A 22,114-nucleotide genomic window follows, 5' to 3' on the forward strand; every position below is an offset into this window, starting at 1 on the left:
AGTGATATACCGTAACATTAGATTATGGCAATAGCACTATAATACTGGAGCTACTATGTGATGTCGGGAGGAGGAGGGGGAGGATGAGCATTAGTTTAGCATTGACTGCTGGGAGAGGATTTTTGATAATAACAATCACATATAACAGTGACAGCAACATCGCCCCATAAAAAGTGATGGCCTGAGCTCGCCATAATCATCACAGCCAGGGGCATCCATAATAACATCACTCGCCATACAAATAGCAACCACAGACATACAGATCCATAACGATATCAGCTACAAAGCCCATCAAGGGGTGTTCACATCTGAAGACGTTATTCACAGCATAGGGAATAACAAGCTGATCAGAGGGGCTCTTATGGTTGAGATCCCACCAATCTCGAGAATGAAGACAAAATTTTTCACAGAATGAATGGCGCATATTGTGTGTTCAGGACCAACGATCCATTCCTTTCCTATGGGACCTGCTAAACATTGTTTGGTTCAGAATTTGACAGTGTTTCTAGGGAAAGATCTATTTAAAGGGTTGGCCAAAAAAAAGAAAAAAATTTGATCTCCCCTGCCACAACTGCAAACCGCTCTTTAAAAGACAGCTGCAGACACCCCATACGTGGCAGCCTCAGACTGCTCATTAAGTGACAGCTGCATAATCCCGCCCAAAAAAGGGAAAGTTTTTTTTTATATTCTGCTATTCTGTGAGTTAAGTGATACTTACCTACCCCAATTCCCCACAGTTCCTGTTGCAGCTCATTCTTGTCCCCTGCTGCACCATGGGAGCTATGGGAAATGAGGTAGGTAAGCATTATTTTTTTAAGCAGTATATTGTTTGCCAATCTGGGTATATGGGGGCCTCCTGACCCCACCGACGGATTCTGCCACACCAAACGTTCATGTGTACTAAACCACATACAATACTTGCTCCACCATCTTTGGATGCTGCTTGGACATGATAAGACCACGCTTACCAGTCATTTCTTCTCCCAGTGCTAACCATATTGCTAAGCACCATCAAAGCCGCTCATCATAGTCTTTCCACACTCCCTCCAAGGGGTGAAGTAGTAGAACTGAGTATGATCTTTATAGATAGTAATGGGAAGGGAAGATGACAAGACTTCTTAAGCAGAGTTAAAAAAACAAGTGTTTTATGGGAAAAGAAAGAGGCGCACGGTCGGTGAGCCATTGTATTATGCACTGAAGAGGACTCCATTTATCTAGTGCTGCCTGTGCCGTAGAGGAGCACCATCTTACAGAGGTTTACTAGATCATCTTTGTAGTGCCAAAAAAACGATGTGACAGATAACTGGGCCTCTTTCTAAGCTTTATTACTATTGATTTAAAGCACATACATACTGCGGCCTGACAGCTTTACAGCACTTAATCTGAGCATTTTATGGCTGGACCATAATTTAGAATCAGGGATGTTCTCAGAGTGAGTAAGGAGGTCATTCACCCAAGACAAGGAGCCGATGGTCACCTCTCAAGACATTCTATCTCTGATGCTAATGCAGGCTGTTTATTAACAGTATTCTAGGTGACAGATCTGGTTGTTTGGGATTTGCCTCAGCGTCCTTCATTTTAATCATGGACTTAAAGGGAACTCATTACATTTATCACAGTAAAGCACTCGCTATGTCTGCAAGACTGTCCTGGGAAATTCCTGCTGCTTAGGGATGGGATGTCATCCGGCTCTCCTGTGGTTTCCTCCACGTCGGGGACCCTGTAGAACTTTAGGCATCCTCCTGTGGAAGCGAGCAGCCCGGCCTCATCTCCTCTCTCTGCTGCCGGAGGACTGAGCATGAGTGAGGCTGCGGTGCCCTCCTACTGCGTGTTCAGGCAGCCTAGATCCTACATGCACAGATATAACCCAAGCGGTGAGTGCTTAAACTTCCCAAGGTCTCATCTTGACACGTGACTGCCTTGCACATATCGCCGCCATCTTGCCTACATGTGGTGATGGATAGTGTATGACCACTGTTTCCCTCTGACCCCTAAATTAACCCCTTCACCAATAGCTGCTCCAGGAAGTTTGCAGCCACTTGGGGAGCTGTGTGCAGAGTGAGAGTTAACTGATTAACCCCTTCTTTACTGGTAGTCTTTTTTTATTGACAAAGAAAGCCTTACCTACTTACCTACCTTATTCTTGGGTTGTGGAACAAATCATCTGTGTTTCAATTATTTTATATATATATATATATATATATATATATATATATATATATATATCTTTACAGGAAAGCAGCAACTCTGTAATCAAGTGCCTGTATGTGGGATGGCAGCTTATAGAACCGCAATCATATATATATCCCTCTTAGAGATGCATTGACTGTAAGCACCTGTGAACAAACAGTGATAACAAGCCGCCCCATAGAGTACCAGCTACTTCTTCCCATAAACCATGTCGGCCAGAGTAAATCAGAGTAAACAATCTGCCCTATAAACAGTGACAGCATGTTGTCCCGTAGGACATGCCAGTTAGAGTAATGTAAATGAGAATAGCCTACGTTTTACCAAGGAAAGTAATGGAGCAGAACCAACAGCCAGAACTATGGGCCCGGGGCTGTACAGAAAGTTCAGGCCCCAAATTTCAAATCACTTTTGATTTAAAGGGTTTAAGGCGATCCGTAACCTTTTCTGACCTGTCTGCTTTAGTAAAATAATTGTGATTCTATGTCCCCATAGAACTCTAAGTGAATGGAACAAGGCTGTAATACCCTGAACAGCTGCTACTAAAGGTATACGGAACAATGATGAGACCATTATACTTACCAGAGCATCATGGCCTCCTAAATGTCAATATTGGGAACCTGAAAAACTCTTTAAGTTCAACAAACAAAAATGTAGGTGATTAGGAATTAGTTTCTGTCTTTATAACAGGACCAGGGATTGAACACACCGTTATTAAATTGGGGACGTACTTTACATGTTCTCCTTTAGTCTACAGGCCAGATTCTCAGCAATACTATAATAATGATATAATTCATGGGGGTCTTCAAATCGGTGTCACTGTTCCAGAAATATGAGCTATAAAATGAGCTTGCTTGGTGCACTAGAGACGTCTCCAGCACCCCTACTGCAACACTTTTTCTTCTCGTCGATGACAACGTAATCACAGGATTAGGCTGTGACATAGTTCCCAGACTGAATCATTATAAATATTGATGAAGCAGCCTCTGCATAGGTCACAGAGTATGTTCAGTAACATGTACCATTCATGTCAATGGTAAAGCTTTTGTCTAGTGCTGCCTATGTCCATGGAGCTTGCTATAAACCCACTAATAGCTGTTAAAACAGCTCAGGAAAGATGGCTGCCCCCATAATGATGTATAAAAGATAAAAAATATATAGAAAAATAGAAACCGATTGAACAAAGAACTTGTTTCAGTATCTGGCTCTAATCTGTAAAAGAAAATCTAGGTGATACATTCCCTTTAAGTGTAAGGTGTTTGGCAGGGATGTGTCTTTCACTTGTATTGGAGCATGCACAACTATATTATTATTTAAAGGAGAAGTCCACCAGTTTATAAAATCCGGCAGGGGGGAATTTGATAAAAAGTACTAACTTACCTCTCGGCGTGCACGTGGTGAGCGGTGGGAACGGCCTCAGGATTCCTGCCAGAAGGCATTCTGTGATTACCTCACGACCTGGGGAAAATGCCTGTCCAGCTGATGGACTGGCCGCTCAGCCAATCAGTGACTGGAGCAGCGTCCCGCCCCTGTCACTGATTGGCTGAGCGGCCAGTCCATCAGCCGGACTTCTCCTTTAAGAGCTTATGTTCACGATTCCCATCCCTCAATGGAAGCCTCAGGTCCTTACCGATCCTGCCGGCTCAAATAAAATGAGATATTAGTGATTGTAGGGAAATCCCCATGGTGCCTGGGTAGGGAGGTTACTCTGATAGATAGTCGTTGAGAATGTATAAGTCCTGTGTGATCGCACGCAGTAGGGATGCCTGATCCCATTTCCTCATCTCAGTAATCTGTCAGCTATTATTATTCCTGATTAAGTCATGTCTTCCTGCGCCTGCCGCTACTCGGCCTATGTCCGGATTTGCGTTTTGTTAGCGAGAAGAAATATTAATAGCCGGTATGTATCTGACATTTAGATTCATTTAATTTCTATAGAGAAGCCTTTGAATTACAGTCAATCATGTCTTTTATAGCATTAGGAGAGGGCCTGGTTCTGCAGGAAATTACAATGTCATCGGCAGAAAGACTTGTTAGATGAATCCGAGAACCGTCTCGGATACCTGAAATACGATCATCTGTCCTCAAAGCTTGAGCTGGTGGTTCAATTATTAAATTGAATATTATGGTGATAGCGGGCATCCCTGCCGGGCTCCATTCATGGCGCTAAGAGGACTCGATGAAAAGCCATCATAGGATAATGACACCATAGGAGTCAGGAGAGGCTTAAAATGGCGTTTAATATTAGGACGGAGAAATAGTATGGTAATGACTGCTGACGTTATAAAGTGGTTACTGCTCGTCCCGTGGCACAGTCAGATGCTGGGTTCCCTATACTCCAGGTTGTGCAATCCATGCGTTCCCTTACCGCTGACATTGGATCTGTAATGTACTTTTATTTAAAAAAAATCTCCAGTCCTCCAGTACTGCTGTATGTCTCGCAGGAATCTGGAGTACCTCTTTAGAGGGAAACATGCACACCCCGATCCTTTCCCCACCAAACCTATGCTAAACCTTGGCCTCGGCCTGTACCTGGACTTATCTCTTGGTGCTTCACACTGGTGTCTCTTGACCCTTTCTGCTTGACCACACTGGGTCCACTCCTAGATCTTTGTATAGGGGTTAAGGGGGGAAAAAAACACGGAGCCATTTAGAGCCACCCTTATGAGTTGCCCATGGTTAAACTAGTTAGGTGACACATATTTCCTTAGGACATATTGGTGGACGCCCTGATGCACCCACTACAAAAATTTCTTAGCATTTAAAGAAGTTATCCAGAAAACACACAGCTACTTTCTTGCAAAAAAAAAGCGCCACCCCTGTCCTCAGGTTGTGCGTGGTATTACAATTCAGCTCCATTTACTTTAACCCCTAGCTGCAACAGTCAGTTATAATCAGGGGCATATTTGGGGCCCCAAGCGAAGTCATGTCCGCCCCCCCCCCCTCGACATGCGCTCCCCCTCCCCAGTAGTCCTCTTATAAAACTTCTACCACCATACAGAGATTACATATTGCCTCAAAACTGCTCTGAACAAAACAAAAAGATATTACCAATGATGCCATTACATAATACTGCCACACTATGACCACTATAACTACAAGCCTATTAAAGAGTGCAGATACATCCAGTGACTCACAGGGGGCGTCTTCTCTGATCAGCGTCTTTTACTTCTTTTTTTCTCTCTTCATCCAGCTTGGGCCACCTTGAAGTCTTCTCCTGGCTGTGAATACTCTCTCCAGAATCTGTCAGAGAAATATTTTAGGCTCCAACACATACAGTAGTTAGGCCCCCTGTACCCCTCTATAGTAGTTACACCCCTCTGTGCCCCCACAGATTTAAGGTGTTCCTGTGCCCCCACTTAATAATTAGGGGTTCTGTGCCCCAGTATAGTAGTAAGGAATGTAGGCACCTCTGTGCAGTCCCAATGTAATATAGACCGCTGTGTGCTGCCCTCAGTAGTATATACCCTTTGTGCACTGCCGCCAGTAATCTCCCCCTTCATTATTATAGCCCCCCTGTGTGCTCCCCTTGTTTATATAGACCCCTGCTATGTACTCCCCCTCCCATATAGTATATAATACAAAAAAAACAAACACTTATACTCACCTGGGTCCGGGCGTCTCCTCTTCTCTTCACTCTTGTGGCCGCGAAAAGTGTTTTCCCTACTGTCACAAGAGGCCGCTCTCCCGTTGTCATGGCACCGGCGCTCCAGTGACTCCTCTAGAGCGCCGGACCAGGGACACAGAGCGGCCTCTTGTGACTGCAGGGAAAACCCTTCCTGTGGCCACAAGAGTGACTGACAGGGAGGGAGCCAATAGCTCTTACCCTGTCAGTGCCACTGATAGCAGCAGCGGGGCAGTGGTCTTGGGCACCAGAGCGGGGCCCCCCTGGATGTCGGGGGTCCCACACAATTGCTTGGCATGCTTGGTGCCCAACACCTCTACTGGTTATAATACGTCCATGTAGGTGGTTAGTTTCAGCACGAGGACGTACAATAACTAACCTGTTTCCAATGCTTACTATTTACACAAACAGTAACCGGGAGCCACAACTAAACTGTCAGCTGATAGCTGACAGCTTAGTGTAACTGCCATGGGACCTCCAAAGGGAGTCCAGCACCGACAATTGCCGGAATTGGTCAATCAGTAACTAATTGGTGTGGTTGCAGTTGAGTGAAAAACTGTATGAATGAATAAATAATTTATGTTGTATTACTATTTTTCTTATTGGCAGAGACTTTCAAATGTAGAGAGATGCTATTTTTTTAAAAAAAAATTAACAACATTTTAGATTTTTTTCCCCAAAAAGCTATCAACCCAAATCCACTAAGAAAAAGTAGAATATGTCACAAAAAAAACAATCTTGTAATCACAAGGATCAGTAAAAGCATTCTGAAGTTATTGATGCTTAAAGTGACACGTCATATTTAAAAAATATGGCCGTGTAATAAACGCCAAAACTGTCTGTGTCCCCTTAGGGTTAATGGAACTGAGCTGCAATATGACGCCTGAACTGAGGACAGGAGGGGTGCTGTTTCTGGAAGAAAGCGGCCATGTTTTTGTAAGCCTGCACACCAATAGTGCACTAGGGGTCTCCTCTAGACCTCGTACAGTCAATCCTTCTCTTGGCACCCCTAGTTTATCTCCCCACAATGAGCACAAATTGACCAATATTGAAACCAATATTCCTATACCACTATTTAGCCTAAGATACTGTCAAATATTCTTATATCCTGCGGGTCTGTAGCTGTCTAGAAGTCTTGTTTTTCACCTCCTCTTAGTTATATATTGAACCCCTCAGCAGTCACTAGGGAGCAGAGTGCTATTACATGCTAGACTGTATAGCAGGAAATACAATATTACGTTAGGTTCAGAAAGCAATATTTTGGCTCCCACTGTGAATCCGATCATGTTATGTCAGATTGGTCTGAGATGGTCGCAGTTGTTGAAAACTTCTTTTTTTTCCTATGAGGATAGGCTGAACTTTCAAATTGCCCTAGTGCTGCAATTGTACCATGAATCTTTGTTACGGCTGATCCGCTGCTGTGCAGCCCTGGCTTTAACCTATGTGGTATCTTCAGTTTTTAATGGATAACTTTTTCACTGATCAATCCAAACCACAACATAGTGGTTCCTATCTGGTGCTCCAATGTTTAAAGGGGTAATCCAGCACCCCTTAAAACAGAATATTGTATTTAAATAAAATTATCACCTGAAGATATATAACTTACTGATATAATATTATCACTTATAGTACTGGCTTCAACCTTTGCATGATTCACCCCTGACAGGTAATGGAAAAAAGAAGAATTACAGAATGGGTAATGTCTCCAGCTCCCTGGCCCCTCCCTCTCTCCATAGACAATATATAATACAATGCAATATATATATATATATATATATATATATATATATATATATATATATATATAGTATATCCCATCTATCTTGTAGCATGTAGGATATCATTTTAAATTCAGAACCTAAGCAATTCATCATGATATGAGGACAGGATGCCTTCTCGTAGATGCCGCACATTAGATGGGGGTCCTGACATGCGCTAAACAGCCCGTTCTACCTCATCTCCAAGATGCCATATAGGATTAGGATCTGGGCCGGGGAAGCAATGAAAACTCAATGACATGTTCCTGGAACCAATCCATGACTATATGACCTTTGTGCATGGTGCATTGCCCTGCTGACAGTCTCCATCTGCATTACATCGTATATAATACAGACAGTCATTACACTATGTATAATATCTGATGCTTTTATTTGTCGGTAATAACATCCTCCTACTGGCTGTCATTTTGAAGGTAGCGTTGTATAAATGTATTCATATGAACAGCACATTACGCAGTAATAGATGGGAAGAGAAACAGTGATAACTCAATAAACAACCAATATACAAAAATGAAAGAGACAAATTACGGATCTAATGGCTTTAGACGTTTGTCTGCATGACGAGCAGACTCTGATTCCTCCGTTCTCCTGCAACATGGCGTCTATAGGCTCCATGGTAGTGCCATATAAGCGTCCATGCATGGTTGGGCATGCAAAATCACAAGGGTGGGCGTGCAAATGGAGGGGAAGTGCACACTATACCTGCTGGTCCGATATGTAAACGTAGTACGGCTTGAAAGGATGTTGGTGACACAGGGAATTGTAGTCTAGTTCATTGTCCTAGAGGGAGAAGAGGGAAACAACTTGCACAACATGGTAACCTGAGCACCAATGGTTTAAGCTGAAGACTTTCCCCCCGTTGGACCAGGGTCGTACACTTTACCATTTATCTTAAATACCTTTTTGTTGTTTTTGGATTGTTATCCAAATTTTCTACAGATAGAGAAATTTTTTTTTTACCTTGAAACTTTTAACTATAACCATTACCAGCCTGTCTGCTGTTGACAGATCTTATTACAGCGTTATATATATTCTATTATGGCTGTGCCTACCTGGATACACTCGGCAGCTCGGATAATTACCTCTTGAGCAGCAGGAGAGCATTAAAATGTTAAAGAGACGTTCACAGCGACAGCCTATTCGCAGCCATGCAAGTGGCACGTCGTGATGACAGATCCATCAACAGCAGCTTGTTGACAGTTTCCAGGTAGCGACATGGTATTTTCGTAAAGTACAACTAAAATGAAAAAGCAAGATGTATTACAATGATGCTAGACCTCACTTTTCTGACTATATATATTCTACTTTAGTCAAAGATGGAGCATTAAAGGAATTTGCCCAGCTGAAAATGCAGTCAGATCTGTCAGCAGCATGTTATATATCAGGAGGAGCTGAGCAGATTCTTATATAGTTTTGTGCGAAAAGTTCCAGGATAACTTGTCATTTGTTCATGTAAATCTGTAAAGTAGTCGTGTGGGCGGACCTACTCTGTGATTGACAGCTCTCTATATTCACATTTATAAATAGACAGCTGTCAATCACTGACTAGGGCCGCCCACTTGACTAATTAGCCCAGAATGAGCAGAGATTTATATGAATAAATAATAAGTTATGCAGGAACTTTCCCCACTAAACTATATATGAACCTGTTCAGCTCCTCCTGCTCTATAACATACCGTCTGCAGATCGGGCTGTATATTCAGTGTGACAGGTTCCCTTTAAGACGTTGTTTCTTGGTAGAAATACCAGATTTACATGTACTTATCTAAGCTACAGCTGTCCGTGTTCTGAGGCACAGTATATAGGCTATAATATGGTTGTTATTGGTTTACAACTCTTCATGTCATGGTTTTATTTCACACTTTAAAACCATTCCATTATTTTATTTGCACTATAAAGGCGATTACCATGGGGAACTCATAGGTTACTAGAAAGTCTTGTATATTATAATGGCCGTGGCAATGCTCTTCCTTTTAAAGCTCTTTGTCACAAACCCTTTCCATGATTTTTTACCGCCTGACCTGTGGGAAGAAAAAAAAAACAGCCGTAAAGAATAATTCTAAAGAAACAAAGGCAGGAGCCATGCAATCAACAATGAGGTCACAGATATATTATAAGGAGGAAATGTGAGATTTGTGTTTAGTTGTAAATTCTAATGGACCAATCACCTATTATAATGTACCAACATATATCTGAGGCCTTTTGGATTTTTGACAGAATGAAATGACATGTATTCACCTCCCCAATCCCACACCACCACCCTTCTGGCAGTTCCCAGTCCTGTTGTTCTGTAGAAAAATTGTGATCACAACAGGCACTTTCTTGTGTGGAGACCAGGAAGTGCTGTGCAACAGGACTGGGAATGGTGGGGGATCAGGGATATGAGTATAAGTTTTTTATTGTTTTTACCCTATCCTGGCCACATCTAATCATATGGGTTTTTTTTGTTTTGTTTTGCAGAAATCAATAGTACAGGCGATTTTAAGAAACTTTGTTTATTAGGCAAATATGCCTTTATCTGCATTGAAAAAGACTTTCCCCAGGTCCCCCCTCCTCCTCTCTCTCATTCACTGCTCATTATCAGGAAATCACTACTCTTTTACATCAGACGAGCCCTGTGCAACCTATGGAGAGGGGAGGGGGGAGGAAGGAGGAGGGAGATTAGTCGCCAGCAGAAAACAAAGGATTACACAACAGGACCTGTGTGAAAGCCGGTATTCAGAGGTCAGAGAGGTCAGTGCTGACTTCAGAGGAGATAGCCCAGTGATGTAGCTGTAAATTAACTCTTTATTGTGCTGTTTTTTAGCCTCATCTCCCTCAACCCCTCCATAGAAAATCATGAAAACAGGGAGAGAGCTTCAAATTGCTTTTTCATGATAAAAATGCATTTTTCATAATGAACCCAATTACAATGTTTCTTAAAATAGCCTGGACTATTGATTTCTGCAAAAATAAAATTCAAACGACAGTGACACTTTAAAAACCAGTGACCAGGCAGAAAAATCTACAGCCAAATGCACAATTGTAAATTTCATTTAGATTTATTGCACATTTTTGGAAGGCAATCAGGAAAATCCGAGGCATATTTTAGCTGATAATTTTAAGAAATTAAAGGGGCATTCCATTGTATTATAAAAAAAAATGTAGATACTGCTGGGGAGGGAAATTAGAATAAAGACCTATACCTACCTTGATCCCCTGCTGCTTCCCCACAGCTCCCATTTTTCTGCTGCAGGTCCCCTGATGTTCTTCCTGCTTCCAGTGCAGGGCCTGCCTGCTCAGCCAATCACTGGCTGCACTATTGTCACATCTCAGCCAGTGATTGGCCTAGCCGACAACTCCTGCTCATCTGGGAAGCAGGAAGAAGAAAGACGATCAGGAGATCAAAAAGAGAAGAACAGAAGCTATGGGGCTGGCTAAGCATTTAATTTTTTTACAATATGCTGGAATAGCCCTTTAAGTTTCCCATGAAAAGCAGCAACCTTAAAACCCATCAGGCACTGGTATACTTTATTCTATGTGCAAGTATATACAAGTAATTATAGGATCGCTCCATGAAGTGACCTATATGGCGGGTTAATAAGACATTTTGAAGTTCCATTTGCTGGCCGTGGATGTTTCCCAGTCTCTTTTATGTTTTTCAATAGGCCATCGCAAATTCACACATGCTGAAATCCTGAAAGGCTGCATTAAAAAAAAAAAATAGGTACAAAGGAAAAGTCTTCCACCAGAGTCAGCCTTGATATCAGGTCCCCATGCTGGGTGAATTATTAAATATATTGCTGACAGCCAGAAAATGGGTATTAGCATCACCAATTTAGTATTCATCATATAGCTGCAAATTGTTAGCATGGGCGGCTGGTGCTGAAGGATTACTGATGGCTTATACATTGCTGGTACTAATGGCTTATACATTGAGAACATTGCATTAGATGCTGAGGACTCCTCAGGTAATGAGCACATTGTTCTTACTAATAGGAACTCTCTATGCTCATGTTACACTAGACTGACCCAATACCACCATTCTCCTAGCCAAGGGTGTAACTTGGGACGGGGCCTAATTATCCATGACCGACTGTATCAGCAAATTCAGAAAATGCACAAAGTAATTTCATGGAACAGGGATAATACACACAGTGATGTCACAGCACAAAGGGAATATATAAAGTGATGTAACAATAGCATTGCAGGGGGCGCCATGGAGGGGTAAGTAGATTACCCATCCATGGAGCTCCCCCATGACAGGCTGGTGGCCGGAGCCCTGTGCGACCGCACTGGTCGCACATAGCAACGGCCGGCCTGCTCGGGGGGCCCCTTTAACCAGTGGGCCCGGTGCACGTGCACCATGTGCCCTCTGGTTAAAGCGGCCCTGGGTACAGTCAGTGGCGGATTATAATGTGGGCGGCCGCCCGAACCGCTCATATTATAATCTGCCACTGAATGCCGCCCCCATGAAGATAGCTGGTGGCGCCGCCTGAGGCAGACGATTCAGGTCGCCTCATCATTGCGGCGCCCCTGATTATAATATACAGAGTAATGTCAGAGTACAAAGAGAATATATAGAGAGGTGTAACAATAGCGTGATAATACACACAGTGATATCATGGTACAAGAAAAATATACAAAGTGATGTAACAACAAAGTAATAATATACACACAGCTATGTCACAGTAGAAAAAGAGTATACAACGAGATGTAACAACAGCCTTGTAATGCATACAGTGATGTCGCGGCTGTATTGCACATCCCGATATTCTATGTAAGCAGGCAATGATATGCTAGATCGCCACATACAGAGCCTGTCACACGGCTTGATGATCGTGCAGCAAGGGCTGTATATATATATATATATATATATATATATATATATATATATATATATATATATATATTGTTAGCGATGTCCATGCAGCCCTTGCTGCATAAATAGAAAATAAGAAAACCATACTTTACCTCTCTACACTCCCTGGCATCCTTACAGTTTCTACCTGCATTCCCCGCAGCTGCCGCTGGCTCTCCAGAGACGTCTCTGAAGTGACAAGCTGCTCAGCCAATCACTGGCCAAGAAGGGACAGAGCCGTGGCCACTGATTGGCTGAGAGGCCTGTCACTGCAGAGATAGCTTAAAGGAGAAGTCCCATGAAATTGAAGAAAAGAAGGAAGACAGGGGGAGATAATAAAGTAAGCTTACCTGTCCCTCTGCCTCCATAGAGTTGCTTCCAAGTCCTGGATGTTATTTTCTGCTGAAATCTGGGTACATCAGGTACTTCCGGCCCATAGCGATAGCGAAAGTCACTGATTGAGCAATCAATCATTCGGGTACGTGACATTGCGGCTGGAAGAGTGGCTATCAATGGGGAACGGGGATGGGTAAGAATACTTTGTTTATTATTTCCCCGCACCCCCCTGCCTGCCTTCCTTTCTTTTTTCAATTTCATGGGACTTCTGCCTTACGAGGCTTCAGCAGTGAGCCAGGAGAGACTGGAAGGACTCCGGGGAGCGTGGAGAGGTGAAGTATAGCTTTTTTTTTTCTATGCCCTTCATCGGCCGCTGACCTACATGGAGTGACCCACGGTCGTCAGCCTATGATCTTCAAACCTGCTGAAAGAAAATGATTATACCATGATCCTTGTCTATATTGGCTTGATTGGGTAGATAATCACCCTGTGTAATATTAAGGCCCTATTACACAGAACGATTATTGGCTGTATTCGGTTGATAACGGCCAATACGGTCGATTATCGTCCCGTGTAATATAAGGCAACGATCAGCCGACATGAACGATTTCGGCTGATTATTGCAGTCGTTTGTCTTTCAACATGTTGAATGACAAACGACTGTGATAGCAGTGATCTCCTGCAGTCGCTCCGTGGAATAGAAGTGGCAGCAGCAGACCGCCGCTATCCCCCATGGGCTGCCCGGACGATCTTGGGATCACCTGGGCAGCCCCCCCCCCTGGGAAGCCCCCCCCGCCGCAGCTCACAGCGGCCTCTCCTGCACTTACCCGCGTGTAATAGCAGCAGCAGCCAGCTGGCAACAAGGAACAAGCGAGCTCTAACAGCGCTCATTTGCTCCTCTATGTCGGCCAGTGTAATAGGGGCTTTACCCATAGTCTCTCTTTCCAAACTTTAGTGGAGTCAGACAGATACCAGATAACAGATACCAGATTGAGAGGAAGGGGTTAATACACCGTTCTTATCTGTCCTCCTCCTGTCAGTGACTCCTGTACCCATTCCCACATACTACTGAGCATTGGAGCACAATTTTATCTGGTCAAATGTTAACATACTGTAGTAAGGGGGGAATTTTCGGGCCTAGTCACAGCTGCGACCACTACGACCCCTACAGCTAAATTTGCTGATTTGCAGCAAAAAGTTAAAGCATCGGGGGACTCTTAACATTTGATTTGAAGCTTCCAATTTCTGTACGGACACTTCCATGTGTTAATGTATACCACTGAGCAGCAGAATAGCCGCGCTGGGTTGTTTTCCCGAGGTCGGAGCTTAAGAATTGAAATGCCATCTCTACAGTGAAACCGATTTGTTTATTGTTCTAAGACCCGCAGGCGGGCGAGCAACAGTGAAGGTGAAGAGGCTTATGCCTTTTAATAAAAGATAAAGGCTAATTTAATCTTCCCAACTGCCTTCCATTGATCTGGCACCCGCTAGTCTAATTCCTGAACGTCTCCGCAGACGCATCATTTGGCTTGAGGCCTATTATAAATCTCATCCCCAGTATAAATAAATTGTACCTGCCTCCCGATCCCGCTGTTCTGATAATCGGCCCTTCTCTCCTCTGAAGTGCTCTGTCACTCACCTTATAACACACAGCAATAACTGAGCGCCATAATTCAGCCTCCGCGCCATTTAATTTATTTTATGCGATATTAGTTTTAAGCTCCTCTCGTGGATCAGATTACAGAGATTTCGTCCGCGAACTTCACACGACTCGTGTCGCATTAAAGAGATTCCGTTACGGAAAATGCTCCGTTCCCGATAACTAAGTAGCCACTCTTAAGGCGTTTTCTTGTGTTTTTTTTTTTTTCCGGCACGGGCTTATCATAAAACACAGCTCGTATAATTAGAAATACGCCGAGACGCTCTCATTTATTATGCCGCCGAATATCCAAGGCCTCGGAAATGAATATATTCCAAATTAAAAATGTACGAAGTCTGCCAAAACGCCCAGAGGAACAATGAGAGCTAAAAGACAGTAATAAACTCTTTAAAGAAAATTTTCCAATCAAAAATATTTGAGTGAAGAACCCCGAGACTATAGGAGCTAATAGCACTAATAATAGCACTCCTCCGCTTGGCACGCAACGACTTATCATCTTTTCCTGTTGATATTACTGTTCAATGGCAGTTTGTTAAAGTTGACAATTAGAATTATTATTAGGCCTAATGGACTCAGTGGAGCATCAGACAGATCCCCTGCCGCTTCATACTAGCGAGCTGGAAGTGCTACGTGGGCCCCATGCAGCTCCCTATCATGATTTTTTCTAGAATGTTCTTTTAGTGGGTCGTGACTTAAAACAATTTAGGGGAACCTTCAGTCCTCCGACTTTTGCAAAACTACAAGTCCCATCATACATGGACAGCCGAAGCTTTAGCTTCGGCTGTCCAGGCATGATGGGAATAGTAGTTTTGCAACAGCTGGAGGACTGAAGTTTCCCCATCCCTGACCTAGAGGATAGCTATCTCCAGTAGGTGGCACTAGAGACAGATTTCTTCCTTCTGGAAAAGACATAATTTGCATCCACTTTTCCTAGGAAGCATTGCCTGTCCTATAAAACTACCAACACCAGATGGTGGTCTCCATAAGGAGAAACACTGTATACCCTATACCCAACCAACCGGCACCCTGCTCTGTACTGACAAGATCCCCAAACAAATAGGTCTCTTTTTTTGAGGAAAAAAAAGTTTCAACGTTTTTTAATGGGTCGGACTTGGAATTTCAACATATCCTATAGGTGGTGCTAGAGAGGCAGCTTACGTCTTTCTGGAGGCAGGGTACTTTTTTATACCTCTTTCTCAGTATTGTCCCACATAATTGTTCGACCCGGATTATCCCTCCAAGAACAAAGGCACTGGGCAATGAAAATCTACCATTTGTCAAAAAGACCCTATATACCTTATACTGTCGGACATACCTAGCTCTTAGAATAGGACATCTGAATAGTGGAAAATAAAACTGAACTCTATTCTCTAAATGCCCCCAAAATGGCTGATCAATAAGGCAAAAAGTTATCTCTAAGAACAGGACCCCCCTCTACTACTTCCTTAGGCATTAGGAAGAGAGTATGGTGACCCCTTTATGGTGCTGAGTAGCTGGCTCACTGCAGGCACAGACATATGTAGCATGCTGTTTTCTAGGCCTTTATATCTATATAGTATATATTATAACTATGTAAATGTTCAAGGTTTTCCATAGCTTTCGCATATACACATTTACATTGAAGCCTTTGTTTGCAAATTAAAACAGATTTGACAGCAGGCATGTAGTGCTGTATACCCCGACTTCAGCATATCCTATTGTAGTTCAATGGAGTCTTTGTTATATGTTGTACTACAGATCCAGCTGAGTGTTGTGGCTTCTCCTATAGATGTGAACGGAGCCTCAGGGCTCTCATACTCATTAAAGAAACGTAAGCCAACCTGAGAGTGTTGTTGAGAGTGGATGACAGTCTATTGTGTATGGGAAACTCACAGTTCTTCCTCCGACAGATAATATTGGGAAGAAAGAAGGATGGAGCATATTTTTTACTTTTATTCCCAAAAAAATGACGAAAGATCTTTCCATCACGAATGATCTCAGAGCATCCCCAGAAAGATTGTTCAGTGTCCATGGCCAGGATGGACTTGATGTGTCTACAAAAATGATCAATTATCAGATAATCATTTATCAGATAATCTTTTACCACATAATCATTCATTCGGCAGTTGTTAAACAATTAAGTTTTTTCTATCTAATATGTAGGCCAATCCTATATTCTCTATGGAGAGGGGAGCAGCAGCATATCTCTCCCAGAACATAGGGGTCTAGCCTTGATTTTCCATCACAGCCGCCCCCAATCACCACCGATATCATCTGTTAGTGATTGTTCTAGACGGCTCCATATAGCTTATATCGGCATATCACAGCTTTATCACACAAAACGATTATTGTTACATCGCTCGAAAGGGAAAATCATTCAGCATGTAAAATCATTGTTATCACCGTCTTAGGCCAGCAAAACCTATTTTACTGTCACAGGGAGAGAACCTGGAACTAGTCACCTGGGCTGTGAATAGTTACGACTCCCTGTCTATTGTGGTAGAGCTCAGACTGGACCGGTCACTTCGTTGGTCGATGGTATAGTACAGCTCAGCCGGTGATTGTACTGTCGTGACGCCAGTGCTAGTCCAGCACACAGGTATGGCGGTATACCTGCTTTTAGTTGTGGCTGGCTATACTGTTCCCCTGAAATGATTTGCCAGGCCACTCACAGAAAGGGGAGAGTAACCCAAGGAGTGTGTAGCCGGTATGTGTAGGTGCTGGTGCAATGATCACTGAGTCCTAGTAGAATAAATAAAATTGCTTTACTGATAGTCTCTTGTGACACAAAGTACGCTGATGGTAGATAACTTCTTGTGTACAGACTTGTGTTCACTAGATCTGTGCTGGGAGATACTTTAAGTACTGAGGTAGAGTAGCAGTGCTTGCATAGTTTGTCGTGAGAGCACCAACCCAGGGTAGTAGTGTGCTCTGCCAGAACTTGAGAGAGATACTTAAGAAAAGAGAATACATGTGCCCGTGTTTCACTAACCACCTTCTGCCCTGCAGTGTCAGGGTACCCGTCCTACGAGGGTGACACAAGCCCCAGACCAGGTTACCTGGGCGAAGCTAAGTGTCCGAGGGTGTCCCGGTTTCACCTGCGCTGCGAAATAGAGTACGTAAACCTTGGTACAGTTGCTTCACTCTATCCGGGTCAGTTCCTCTGTCTTAGGAGACGCCCCTGATTCTGGGGCTGGGGTGATCTCTGACTTCTCCTCCTTTTGGGGTCTAGTACTGCATAGTTAAAATAGGTAAACTATAGGAACTGAAAGTCTCTGGTTGTTCCATACACTTGTGTCACCAACTCACTAACACAACTCAACTGGACTGTACCCTAGGGACTGTGTGTGTGTCGAGAACAGGGGTAGATAGAAGAAGAGAGTATCTCCTATTGGTCGGCACAGACCAGGTGGTACACAAACAGTAACCCTTTAATAACTACAACTGTGCAACATACAATAAGGTTCAAATGCAATACTGGCACCTAGTGGTAAAATCATACACTACTACCTTCATCACCACTGAAGAGATAACTTTACGACAGGTGCCATATAAAGAACACCCGTGGTGATTGACAGGCAAGGAGGCCCGTTAGTCAGTATAAGATGGTTTCTGTAACAACAGGAGTCGTGGATCCGCTGTGCCACCGCTTGGGATGACATAAGCCCCAACAGAGAGTGGAGTGTAAGGGGCAAAGTGCGGTGGACTTGCTGCGGCAGACGACGCCCACGTCGCTACCCCTGGCTTGCTAGCGGAGGTAGGCAGGGTGCAGCTGGTGGCACGTAGGCGGCAGGACCACAGCAGGACTCACGGCTGGAAGCAGGGCAGGTACCACGAGCAGCAATCACAGTGCAGGAACACTGACAACAGGGCGGCTGGGACAAAACACTAATGTAGCATGCAGAGGCTCCAACGGGGAATAAGAGGGAGGGTGCAACTTAATAGGGAAGGTGATTGGGTGCACAACCAATTAAGGGTGCGGGCCCTCGCACACCGGCGTGAGATGCGGGAGGCAGGGACAGGTAAGGTGCCCAAGAGGGCTAAAGAGATGGTGGCGCCAGGCCCTTGCACATGAGCTCCGGCAACCGCCAGGCAGTGCCACCTGTGAGATCGGGTGCGGCAGTGGCCCAGGACATGGGTTGCTGCCGCAGCCAAAACAGTTTCTTTGTGCATACGATCATGAACAATAAACATTTGCCATTTACATGCTAACAAAAAATATCCATCTAATATCTAAGGATAAGGAATTATGACATTTAATATAGTAGGCGCCATAGTGAGATGAAAGTGTATCGCAATCTTCATGTCCACCTACTGAGCTGATTTCTGGTGGACGCACATGCTCATGAGTGTTGGCACAACGACCCTCCTGCAGGGAGCCAATGGAAATGTTTTTTCTGCTTTGCTTGGTTGAAAGACCAAAGTAGTAACATGGCAGTATAGCCATGTTACTACTCCTTCTGTGCAGGCAATAAGAAGGGACTGTGTTCCCAGAAGGGGGAGGTGACTGATTTTTGTTTTTATGACTTTTGTTTATTACCTTTTTAACAACTTTGTACTGCAATGTTCATCCTCCCACCCAACGTGGCTACAACTAGGGTAGGAAGCGTCGGCCATCGGTCCCTACAGTCTCTATCTAGATCACCACTTCTGAAAAGTTCCGACTCTATGGAAAAACTTTAAATATCTTCTATAAATTCCTTTTTTTAAACACTAATTTCTATGTGCAAATGTTCTGAACAAAGACCTGAAGATAGAGCAGCGTAATTTATTTATGTGCTTATTAGCATATATTACAGCGATCTGCATGATAGAGAATAGCGCTCTCTCATTAGCTCAGATTCATTTTCTCCTTTGTTATTTAGAAGCTGAGGGTGACTGCAGGGGATATCTGTCTTCTGGTGACTACGAAGCGTTTATAATACAGCCGGCCCCGGATCGCAGCTCTTACATCTTGGCTCTCATCATTTGGACCCATGCCCGTGTCATTATTATTTACTATGGCTACACGGTCACCTGACCCGCTGCCAACATTAAGGCTACATAATAGGCTATAAAGGGCAGACATGAAATAATGCCACCGCTGCTGATGGATGGGACGTGAACTGCATCTTCAGCCAACCAACACCAAAAATGAGGTTTCTTCTTGTTTTCTTAACACTGCAAAGCAAAGTCATCAAAGCTTGGACTCGGGCACTATCATTCCGTTCTGATAGCTGGATCTGCGGAAATAATGGAATCTAGACAGATCGGGAGATTGATAGTTCAGCTTCATCCCTGTGTTTCCACTGATCAAACAGAACAGCAATAGACTGTTTAATCCAGACCCTGCAGTGTTTTCTAGCTGTCAGCTCGCCAGTTGCCGTATTATTTCTATACAAATAAGTGTTAAATATGCAGTGCACCGATCTGCAGATGGAGGCATACTGTCTATAGGCTGCATGTGGAGGTGCTGCAAAATCTATCTTGCATATAGTAGATGGCACATGTGGGTATAAGGCAGCGTTTTTCCACCAGGGACCGGATGCGGGCAAGACCATTTTCCATGGCCTGGCGGGCACGGGGGTGAGGCTTTGGTTGGCAGGGGTATGGAGGGTGTTGGAGGAAATAGGCAAAGTATTGCGCCCCTCCACGACCCCTAATGCCCCTAGTATTATGGTTAACCCCCCTATAATCCCCCTAGTATTGCAGTTAACCCACCAGGAAGATCCTAGTATTGCAGTTATCCCCCAATAATGCCCCTAGTATTGCATTTAACCCCCCCCCCCCCATAATGTAAAAGAGGGGTCTGTGGTAGCCCCTTAAGTCCCACTCGGTTGTGAGTATTGGAACATAAATAGGGAAATACCAGGGTGGCCCCTTTTACATCAAAGTCTAACTCTGTGGCGAGTATTGCGACATGACAAGGGTTTACCAAGGCAGGCATCCATCCACAGACAGCCGTTTCGGGGTAGTCGCCCCTCGTCAGTGTGGAGTAGGATTCTGGCTAACAGGGGCAATGAAAAATAGACCAACAAAACACAGCAATCGCTGAGCTCAGGGAGATCAGCGACAAAAAATCAAATGGAGTATCCCCTCATAAGTAAGTTGTGTGTACATGAGGAGCAGCACCTTTATATAACTTGTATGTCAGATTTCTGCTCTGTATGCTCCATGTCAATTTTTAGTTGTCCCTGAGCATGTAGATTGAGTCTCCCAAACACTGCACACACACAGAGGAGAAGATCCTGCTTTCCTATATCTCTTTACCCTTAGAAGCAGAGTTTATATGGCAGTGCTTAACAGTGTGAGATTGAGCTCTAGTAGCTTGTGCAGCCTCTTTGTAGGCTCTACTTCTGGCTCTCTCCCATCTCCTGCCTTACCCCTCCCCTATCCATTGACCTGTATGGGCAGAATGCTGATTGTAAAGACAAGACTGTATTGAGCTGGTTTATTGAGTAAATTAAACGGTAGGATGAGTGGAGAAACAAGGAAGAACAATTATTTAAAAAATTATTAAAAATAAGATACTCTACAAAGTTTCTTGCCTTTGCTTGTAGTATTGAATTTGTTGAAATAACATTTAAAAGGTTATTGTAGTCAGACCACAGTCAGACTACATTGATCAGCTTGTTATCACCTCTTTTAGAGATGATAGGTCGTGTTCACACACAGCTTTTTTTGTAGTCTTATTGCTTTTCTAAACAACTGTAAAAAAAACCTATTAAAAAAAAAACATGATTTTTTAAAAATATTTTTGAACAACAGCGGCAAATCACAATTCTGCATTGGCCCCACTTGTTATAAACAACCTGATTAAGTCTTGTAAGACTAATCACAAGGCAAAACCCACACAATCAATTTTGCCTCTAATTTTCAGTCCTCTGCTAAAACACACAGTGAAATTTCAATTAAGGATTCTCTATGGACAAAGCAGGGATTGTGTTATGCTGTATGTGTCTCTGTATTAACGGGATAGTTTACCCCAATTTTTTTTTTAATCAACTGGTGACAGAAAGTGCCAGAGATTTGTAATTTACTTCTATAAAAAAAATCTCAAGTCTTCCAGTATTTATCAGCTGCTGTTTGTCCTGCATGAAGTGGTCTTTCCAGTCGGGAGAGCAGGAGAGGTTTTCTATGGGGATTTGCTACTGCGCTGGACAGTTCCTGACATGGACAGGTGTGGCAGCAGAGATCACTGTGTCAGACTGCATGACATACAGCAGCTGATAAGTACTGGAAAACATCAGATTTTTTTATAGCAGTACATTACAAATCTCTGACACTTGCTGGGACCAGTTGATTTGTTTTTTTTCTTTTGTGAACTACCCCATTAATGACAAACACAGACAAAAAGCACCATAAAAATGGGGTGGGGGGAAGGAATCTGAGGCAACCTCTATCCCTGGCTTCCTATATAACAGTGCCATTAGCTTCAGCTATTGACAGCCTAGACAGTCAAATGGGCAGTCACTGCCACTCTGTTATTAACAGATAAAGCCTCCGGTTTATGACCCATTGACAGCTGAGCAGCAGTGACCTCCCCCTTGGCAGTCCATAGACTTATTGTATATGTGGTGACCGTGTGTCGCACCTTTTCAGTGCCCAGCCACCGGGATGATGTTATGTTGTAGGTTGGAATACAGCTCAGCCAGTGGTGGTACAGTCGTAGCACCAGTGCTAACTCAGCACACAGGTGTGATGTTATACCTGCTTTTAGTGTGTGTGGC

General features: G+C 43.6%; 1 protein-coding gene and 1 long non-coding RNA gene across 2 annotated transcripts in view; one reads left to right on the forward strand and one right to left on the reverse strand.

Moving 5' to 3' along the window:
* Positions 1–22,114, forward strand: part of WHRN (whirlin) — a 105,241-nt gene that overhangs the window by 21,170 nt on the left and 61,957 nt on the right. The window lies entirely within an intron of this gene.
* On the reverse strand, positions 7,983–9,594 carry LOC138765995 (uncharacterized). The gene is made up of 3 exons (XR_011358664.1): positions 9,498–9,594; positions 8,673–8,827; positions 7,983–8,370 (listed from the first exon to the last, which is right to left on the reverse strand). It is a non-coding gene; the product is annotated as an uncharacterized lncRNA (long non-coding RNA).

The sequence above is a fragment of the Dendropsophus ebraccatus genome, chromosome 10 (assembly GCF_027789765.1).
Source record: "Dendropsophus ebraccatus isolate aDenEbr1 chromosome 10, aDenEbr1.pat, whole genome shotgun sequence".
Lineage (NCBI taxonomy): Eukaryota > Metazoa > Chordata > Amphibia > Anura > Hylidae > Dendropsophus > Dendropsophus ebraccatus.